General features: G+C 38.6%; 1 long non-coding RNA gene across 1 annotated transcript; it reads left to right on the plus strand.

The window, feature by feature from the left end:
• On the plus strand, positions 1,933 to 5,685 carry LOC107616788. Its single transcript, XR_001614644.2, has 4 exons — positions 1,933 to 2,797; positions 2,869 to 2,950; positions 3,084 to 3,174; positions 5,421 to 5,685. It is a non-coding gene; the product is annotated as an uncharacterized LOC107616788 (long non-coding RNA).

Raw genomic sequence — 9,537 nt, forward strand, 5'->3', positions numbered from 1 at the left:
TCATTATCTCTATAAGAGTTTTTAGTAAAAAAATTATCCTTGAGAAATTACAAATGATTGAGTTGTCTTTTCTATGACTTTTGTATTCTTTTGGATCAATTTAAAGCTTGTTTGATGTTTCATGCCTAGTGGATCTTGTTTGAACTATCTTAGTTTAAGATCCTTTCTTGCATGTCTTGATTCCTTTTTAGTACATCTTAAACTCCTTGAATATCCTTCTGAGATGGTGATTTCAAGAACACTTTTGGAGTCTTGTTTTGAACCTTTTAAAGAAGTTTTGAATTCTCTTGTAAGAAGTTTTAAACGGAATTTATTTTCTGTTGCTTGATTGAAATTGAAACCATTATTCAATTATGGCGAAGTCAATTTAAAGTTGGCATGCGCTATTCTAAATGAGGTTTTAGAAAGCTCCCTTGTTTAGTGGAAATTGGTTCGTTTGTAATGCACTACTTATTTCCTTTACCAAATTGTAAGCAAATTTTTATCTCGGAGTTTCTTTTCTAAAAAGAGTTTAACTCCCTCTTTCGCACTTGCTATGAATGTTATACACGCTTGTTTGAATATGAACTTTGAGAATTTTTGAACAAGCATTTGATTACTTTCGCATTTTTATGAATTTCTTTTGGATTGAGTAGGGCACCTAACTATCCTTCTGAAATATTTGAGGAAATATTTTAGCCTTTAGTCAAACCCGTGTGCACTTTGTTTTTAGAACTCTACAAAATCTACTTCAACATGAACTTGCATTAAAGCAAAGCCACGATTATGCTTTTGTTACTCTCTTGAAGGATGTTGTTACTTAACCTTTCTTTTAGACTGCGAAGTAGTTTTTCCGCAAGTTTCGGTTCCTTTATGAACAATGTATTCGGAAGTATTTTAATTATGCTCTCGAGTTCTGTGAGTTTTGTCTCGGGTCTGAGATATTCTTTTCTGTAAACCTCATACTTCTTCGACTCAGCTTGAAATTGTTTCAAACTAATGCGCTGATTTTCTGCTTATTGGTCTTATTGAATTTCTTTGATCCAAGGGTTATCTTTGAAGTTGTCAATTGATTTATTTCTAGCAAACTTCATTGCTTGAGCGTCTTTGTTTATCTGGAAATTGGATACATTCCCTCAAATCTATGAGTAGTATCCTTGACATTTGACTCTCCTTTCTAAATCTTGTATCCTTCTGAGTAGACTCGAGAATTGTTTTGATATCACGTGTGATCTGTAGACGTAGTAACGCGATGCGTTAGTTCTTTAAGATGTGATATGTGCATACGGAAGTTGAAACGGTAGGTGTGCAACGTTACGAGTTGTGGGTGTTTTGTTCGTTGTGAACGTATTTGCAGTTGTCAGGCTTATGATCGAATATGGGGGTTGTAAAGTGCTTGATGGAGTTGGAAAGTTGAAGCTTTGAGGTTGATATGAGATTAGTGTGCGGATGTTAAGCACGTCATTTTAACCCCATCCTGTTTTATAGCCTTTGATGCTTTGCCCTAATATCACATGATTGACCCATGTTATCTTTTGCATTGAGCCTACCTTGTAACGTTTGCTTTGCAATCACACTCTTACCATTGCACCCTTATGCATATGACGATCAAAGTATTTTTTATTGGATTATTTTCCATATTTAAATTATACAGTTGATAGTTATGAAATAATAAGAATTTTATATGATTTGGACTAAGTAATTAATATTTTAAATATTAATACTGCTATTTTAGAAAATGAAGAAATTAAGTATATTATTTCTAATTTTTAGATTTGGGCATTTTATTGAAAATAATTTATGAAAATGATGAACAAATAGTATTTTCTACATAAAATTAGTGTTGGATTTAATTTGGGTTTCAATTATTATACTATCCTCAATTTATGTGAAATTACGAAATTACCCCTAGACCTAATTTACCTAAACCCTAACCCGGTTACCACTCTCTCTAACCCTACAGCCGCAAAAAAAAAAAATCCCTCCCCAACACTCAGCAGCAGCAACGCTGCAATGAGGGGGGGAAAACACACACACAGCCTCCCTTCTTGAACCAAAGAAAAGAACGAAGCAGAGAGGGAAAGGGAGACTGAGTCGCGGTGGAGGAGAGGAGGAGGGAGCTTGCCGTCGCGCCACCATGCCACCACCTCACGCCTTGCCCCCGTGCCTCACACCTCACCGCCACCATACGAGAGGCTCCATGGCCTTTGCTGTCGAGCTCGCGGGTGGGAGAAACAGAGAGACGCGATGGATGTGAGGAGGAGGAGCTAGCGTCGCTGTTGAACGGTGCTGAGCCACCGGAGCCGTTGCCTCGCCGTCGTGCCTTGCCCCTGTTGCCGCGCGAACAGAGGAGAATGGGGGACCTAGAGAGAAGGGGCGACGAACGAAGCCATCGCTGGGACCTTGGCCACCGCTGCCAGAGGCATGGAGGAAGGGAGAGCAGTGGTGCATTCAGCTGCGTCACCACCGCGCCTTACCTCGCCGCCGTTGACCTATCTGCAGTCCACTGCCGCCAGAGCTCCTTGGCCTCGCCACAGAAGCTGCCTTCGTCGGTACCGTTGGAGGCACGAATGGAAGAAGAACGCGCACGAGGGAGCTTGCAGAGAGGGTGATGCGCGATGGTAGTAGGTTATTCCGCCGCCCTTGCTGCCGTCAGAAGCTGTCGCCACGACCGTCGGCCTCCTAGCCGCCGCAGTGGTTGGAGTCCACTGTGTACGGTCGCCGGAGAAGTCGTTGTGGCTGCTGAAACCACCGCCAAAGCTCCAGGCTGAGCTTCTGCCACGTGAGACCTTGCTGCCGTCGCCGGAAAAGTATGCCGGTAAGGGTTTTATTTGAGGTTTCTGCCTTTTTGGATTTCGAGAAGGTTTTAACGCTGCACAGTTTTTATAGTTGATCCACCGGAGTTTTTGGCCGCCGCCAGAGCTGTTGCTGGGCCTGTTCGAAATCGCAACTGCTTCGTGTTGTTATTCCGGTAAGAAATTATGTTTCGAAAAGCATCGCATTAGTTTTCGGTTGTGTTTGGTTAATAAATGAGTTTTGGTAACGAGGGGTCGAGTCCTGATTATTATATGTTGCGATTATTGTTGCTATGGTTATTGCGAAAGTGGCTGGGAGCTGAGGTTTTGGTTGCCGGTGATTTCGAGTTGAGCGGAAAGGACTCCGTGAGACGTTTGGGTTATGGATTTGCGTTTTGAGGTAGGGGTGCTTTCCAAAAACTATGTTTTAAGTATTGGAATTATTACATATGGATACTGTTGTGAGATATTGTGTATTTGGTGATTGTATCTACCTTATGTGTTATTTGATTGACTCGAGTGATTATGAATGTTGGTTTGGTTGAATTGTTGTGTGGCTTTGTGAAATGTAATGTTTTGAAGTGATTCTTTAAAGATTTGAAATCTGAGTTTAATCCATTGAGGATTGATTTGATTTGAGTCAATTATTTGATGATGTGAAAAGTCGAATGCACTTTTGAATTCAGCATGGTTTACTTTAATTGACTGGATCTTGGACAAATGATTTGTTACTGAACCGTTTCTTTAAAGCTTTGGAAATGAGTTAAATCGGTTGCTATTGAGTTGATTTTGAAATGGTTTTCTTGAGATATGACACTGAGGCGACGGTTGGATTTAGCTTGCTTTGAATCGATTTCTGGTTTTGAGCTGTTGAAAAGGAATGAGAAACCGTTTAGTTGGGACCCGAACCGGGTGGCAAAAGTCCAAGTTTTAGGGGAGGTGCTGCCGAAATTTCTACAAAATCCTAGTCTTGTTAATTTATTTAGTGAACTTTATGCCTTGAGTTTGACTTATTTAGAAATGAACTATTTTTACCGTTTGAATCATTGAAGGAAAGAATGATGCTCTAATATTGATTTCAATATAAAAAGGAGATTTTAGTGATTTCAAAGGAATCTAGACTTTTGATTGAGTAATTAAGTTTGAGGCATTTTGGAGGAGTTAGAAAAATGGGTTCCAAAAAGAAACCTGAAAGTGGTTTGATTCAAATGAACCGGTCCCTTTTCAAATGAGTTGATTTTTGGACCGGGTTGGAACTTGTGATTTTGTATGGTCGGTTTCATAATAAATTCAGTTTTATTTACTTGAACCGAGAATCCATGATTTTAAGATTTTCAATGAATTTTAAGGAATTGATATGGGTTGACCTTCCCTAAGGACTTGGGACTATGCCAAGAAACTTTTGTTATAAAATCCCATTGTTGGATGGGTGATTTTGAATGTCTCAAAGAGATTTTTAACTCGCCATGATTATGGAAGTTTTGGAAAGAGGGTGCTGAGAGTGGCATTGTTTTTAAAAAGGGGAATTTACCTTGAGTAAAAGTGGCTTATGAGCCTGAGATGATTTGAGAAATGAGACCTTTAAAGCCAAGGCTGAAAAGAGTTGAAATTTGATTTCAAAGTGAAATGAATTGAGGAAATGATTTATGGCTTAAATGCCGATTTCATGAATTTGATGATTTTGAATGTGGAAGTGCTGTTTTGTTGAGAGCCGGGATGGCAGTGTATGATTATGAATAATGGCTAGTTCTGGATTGAACTGTTAGCCGGATGGCTGAGTTATTGCGAGTTACGGCAAGGCCATTATGGATTATGACTGAGTATAAATGCATATATGATAAATGAACGAATATGATAAATGAATAATGATGGAAAATGTTGAATGTAAGTATGCTTGTGTTTTCTCTCTGGTTGTAAGGGTGACAGGGCACCGATACCCTTTAATGGCGACAGGGCGCAGATACCCTCTAATGGCGACAGGGCGCAGATACCCTCTAATGGTGACAGGGCACATATTCCCTCTAATGATATTAATGCACAACAGAGAGACTGTGCCCGGATTAGCTACCGGACACGTCGGGTTGGCTTGATAACCGACAGATGATATCATCAGCCACTAGGGACAGGCATGCATCATATGCATTTATGTGACATTGGTTGGGTGTGCATATTATACTTGGTTTGCCTATGTGATTAATTGCTAACTGTTCTACTTGCAATAACTGTTTGTTTGTGCTTGCATCTTCCTATTTGTGTTTGCTACTAGGACTCTGTTGGACTGTGGTGATTGGTTGTTGGTTGGATTTGTTTGGGCCTAGGGCCGTGGTTGGAATGAGTTGAATCGATGGTTGATTTCGGTTGTGTTTCTGGTTTGGAATAAAATATGAAAGGCTATTTTGGTTTCGCATAGATAAACCGTTTTGAAAGGCTTTTGAGTTTTTGAGAATTGAACGGTTCTTCTTTCAAAAAGATTTTTAGACTTTACTTTTATTGTAAACCGTTATTTTTGAAAAGAGGTATAAAACAGTTATTAATCACTGGTACGGTTTATCTTCACGTATCTTATTACAGTAATTCCTAAAAACCCTCTACTGAGAACCCTTTCGAGGATGATGTTCTTACCCCCCTATATTTTTCCCCTTTCAGGATATGGGCGCTGAAGTCTCGAAGAGTTTAATTAGTTGTTGTTGTGATGCTCTGTATTGCTTTAGATTATTTATTGTACCCTCGCCTTTATCTTAATATATTCTATGAGAGGGTTAGGAATTGTATTGGGTAATGCTTGTAATATTATTTATATATATGTGTATATATATATATATGGATGTACTCTTTATGAGTTTTGTAAGTTGCATGGTATCTATGGATATATGTTATCGGATGAAAGTATTTTTGGGAGCGGTTTCGCGGTTTAAAGTTTTTAACATGCTCATATTTTAGTATTAAATATTATAAGTGCCATCGCAATGTCCGAGCTATCAGAGTAGCGCAGCCGGAAGCGTGAGCTTTGGTAGTTAGGGTGTTACACATATCACTTTCCCAAAACCATCCTCAATGAAATAAGGGAAGACCAAAGGGCTACGAGGGAAGAACAACAAAGACAAAGGAGTGACATTGAAGAGATCAAGCACTACATTAGGTCCTCAAGGAGGAGTACTAGCCGCCACCATTAAAGATGGATTTGTTCTCTTAATCTCCTTTTCTTATGTGATTTTTCTGCTTTCTGTTATGTTGTATTCTTTGTTCTCTTATTCTTATTGCATGATCATTTCCATCTATGTCTTTAAGCTATAAAATGTTCCACATGTCTCTCACCTTACTTAAAAGAAAATTTTAATTGAAAAGAATTGAGAGATACATAAATTTCAAGTTATATAATAAGAATAGTTCAATTATTTTGATGTGGTGGCATTGCTTTTGGTTTCTGAATGCATGAATAAACAGTGTATATTTGAAGTAAAATTAAGAATGTTGGCTCTTGAAAGAATGATTGATAAACCCCAATTTTGTGGTTTATCTTGTACTTAATTTGGAAGATTTTATCACCTTTTCCCACATTTATTCAATGAAATAGCATGGTTTTGCAATTCTCCCTTGATTTGTGCTTAAATGTGAAAACATGCTTTTTAGGCCTTAAAATAGCTAAATTTAATTCACTTTAATTCCATTCGATACCTTGATATGTTTGTTGATTAATTTCAGATTCATAAGGCAAGTATTGGATAGAAGAAGTGAGGAGAAAAGCATGCAAAGTGGGAGAACTCATGAAAAAATGAAGGAACTGTAAAGCTGTCAAGCCTGACCTCTTCGCACTCAATCGACCATAACTTGAGCTACAGAGGTCCAAATGAGGCGGTTCCAGTTGCGTTGGAAAGCTAACATCCGGGGCTTCGAAATGATATAAAATTTTTCATATGTTATTTCGAACTCAGGGGCGCGCACGCGCCATGTACGCGTGCGCGCCGATGCTGCCCGTGGCCCACTAAAGTGAAATCGGCCCCAGCGATTTCTGAAGCACTTTGGGCCCAACCCAACTCATTTCTAATGCTATTTCATGCAGAATTTAAGCTTGGACAAGGAGGGAGCAATTGTTTGTAGCATTAGCATTATCTAGGTTAGTTTCTAGAGAGAGAAGCTCCCTTTTCTCTCTAGAATTAGGTTAGGTTAATTTCCATCTTAGATCTAGATTTAATTACATGTTTTCATCTTATTTCTTTTATGATTTCTTACTTCTCTATTTCATTATCATGATTTGTAATGTAAATTTCTCTTTTATGTTCATGGATGCTCTTGTTGGATTTGATTTTATTTTAATGCAATTTAATGTTTGATGTTTCTTTATTGTTGAATTTAGTTGTTGATCTTGTTTCCTTGCAATTTGTAGTTGGTAGGTTTTACTATTCTTGCATATTTTACTATGCTTTCCATTTGTACCCACCAAGTGTTTGACAAAATACTTGGTTGGGCTTTAGAGTAGATTTTGAGCATTCTTGGCTTGGAAAGAGTAATTAGGTAATCTTGAGTCATGAAAACCCAACTCATGTTGGTGATCTAGAGTTGTTAGCTAATATGGTTTCCATTGACGCTAATCTTTTGCTAATTTAATTAGTAAGTTGATTAGGACTTTTGGATTGAGATTAGCTAGTCTTATTAGACTTTCTCTCATGGAAGATAATATGATACCTTCTTCCAATGTTGGAGATGACGTAATAAGATAAATTCTTATTTATATTTGTGACATGATTAATTAGTCTTGTTTGACTTTCTCCCTTTGTGTTGGAGTTGACTAAATAAGATGAATTGATCATTGCGTGACTAGGATAGAAAGCCTATGATCTCAAACCCTTGCCATGAATGTCTCTCTTTATTAATTGCTTTCTTTAATTGCTCTCTTTAATTTTCTTGTCATTTATTTTCTTGTCCTTCTTATCAAATCAAAAAAACCCCTTACCCCTTTGTAGCTAATAATTGACCACTTCATTGCAATTCCTTGTGAGATGACCCGGAGTCTAAATACTCCGGTTAATTCTTATTTGGGATTTGTACATGTGACAACTCAATATTTTTGAATGGGAGGATTGTTTGTTGGTGTAGAACTATACTTGCAACGAGAATTCATTCAATTGAGGAAATTTTATACCATCACAACAATTCACTCATCAAAATGGCGCCGTTGTTGGGGAGTTGCAATGGTGTTATGTTATTGGTTATTATGAATATTGTGAATATGTTTGCCTTTTTCTTATTTGTTAGTTTTTGTTAGCTTTAGGACTTTGTTGCTTAATTTTTTAGCTTTTGTTTTTATTTGTTTCTATGAATTCTCACCGCTTTTGGCTATGAGTTTGGCTCAAATTATGTTGTAAGAAATGAAAGCTTCAATAACAATATGCATCAAGGATTTGGGAATCAAAGATGGGAGGAGCCTCAAGGGATTGATCAACCTTCTTGGCAACAACAACCTCCGGATTCTTATGGGTATAACTCTCATCCTTATGCATATCAATCTAATGGATGTGGTGACCCTTATTGTAATTGTCAACAACCACCACCACATGCCTATGAACCACCCCCTCAACATGACTTTGAACCACCTTACTCACAAGCCCCATACCACCAAACACCTCCATATGGCCCTAATCCTTATCCACCCTACCAACCACCTTATGAGCCATATGAACCACACATAGAACCACCAAAATTCTAACACAACTACTCTCAAGAACCACCTCAAAATACACCATCTCCATACCCTTACCAAGATGAACCAACTTCCAATTATGAACCTTCTTTTCCAAACAATGAACCTTCTTTTTCCACACCACCCCCAATGGATGATCCTCTCCAAGAATGTGTTAGTTCTTACATTCGAAGGCAGGAAGAGGACCAAAAGGAGTTTAAGGAGCTAGAAGCCAAGATGGCTATCCTAGCGGAAGCCGTTAGCAATATGGTCTCCTCCTGCCTAAGCCTATGCGATCAAGGAACTCCCATTGTTGAATGTGGAGAAGCAATTAAGGAGCATAGTGAGGGAGTGAGTTTAGAGCTTCAAGGTGAAGAAGAGGAGTTGAAGCAAGAATTGTCACAAGGGGAAGAAGTTGAGATAAATGAGCCGGAAGAAGTGGCTGGAAACATAGGAGATGTTGGAAGTCCATGGGGATGTAGCATTAGAGAGACCTCTTCCAAGAACCTTGATATTGATGTTGAGGAGGGTGTACAACCTCCAAGGCATATCATGGTGAAAAACTTTGAAGAGGTTGATCAAGAGATGGATTCAATCATTGAGGAGTTCCTATCTACAATTGAATCCTCTCTCATTGGGCTTGAAATTGAAGTCAAAGAAGGAGATGCACAACCTTTCATGCCCTTGGTGAGAAATGAAGAAGAAATTGAATTGGAAGTGAGCCACCAAGAGGAAGAGGTTGAAGTTGAGGAAAGTTGTAAAGAGGTGGAGGTAATCAAGGAAGAGTACAAGGGAGTGGAGCTTGCAAGATCATTGGAACCACCCCTTCCTAAGTCACCATCCTACACAACATTCTAGTGGGTAAAATTTCTATCCCTAAGCTTCACTTTCTCACTTGAATATGGTTTGCTTGAAAATGATGGTCAACTTAGAGCTCTTTGTGGAGTTAAGAGTAAGAGAGAGTTGTGTAGTGGTTGGACACATCACTCTAAGTTCATGATGGTTGCATGCTCAAAGTTGAATGGCAATGGTTAGTGTAGAACCAAATTGCATGGGTCTAAGAGGTTGTTTGGAAGCTTCTTTGAG

Source organism: Arachis ipaensis, chromosome B09 (assembly GCF_000816755.2).
Source record: "Arachis ipaensis cultivar K30076 chromosome B09, Araip1.1, whole genome shotgun sequence".
Classification (NCBI taxonomy): Eukaryota; Viridiplantae; Streptophyta; class Magnoliopsida; order Fabales; family Fabaceae; genus Arachis; species Arachis ipaensis.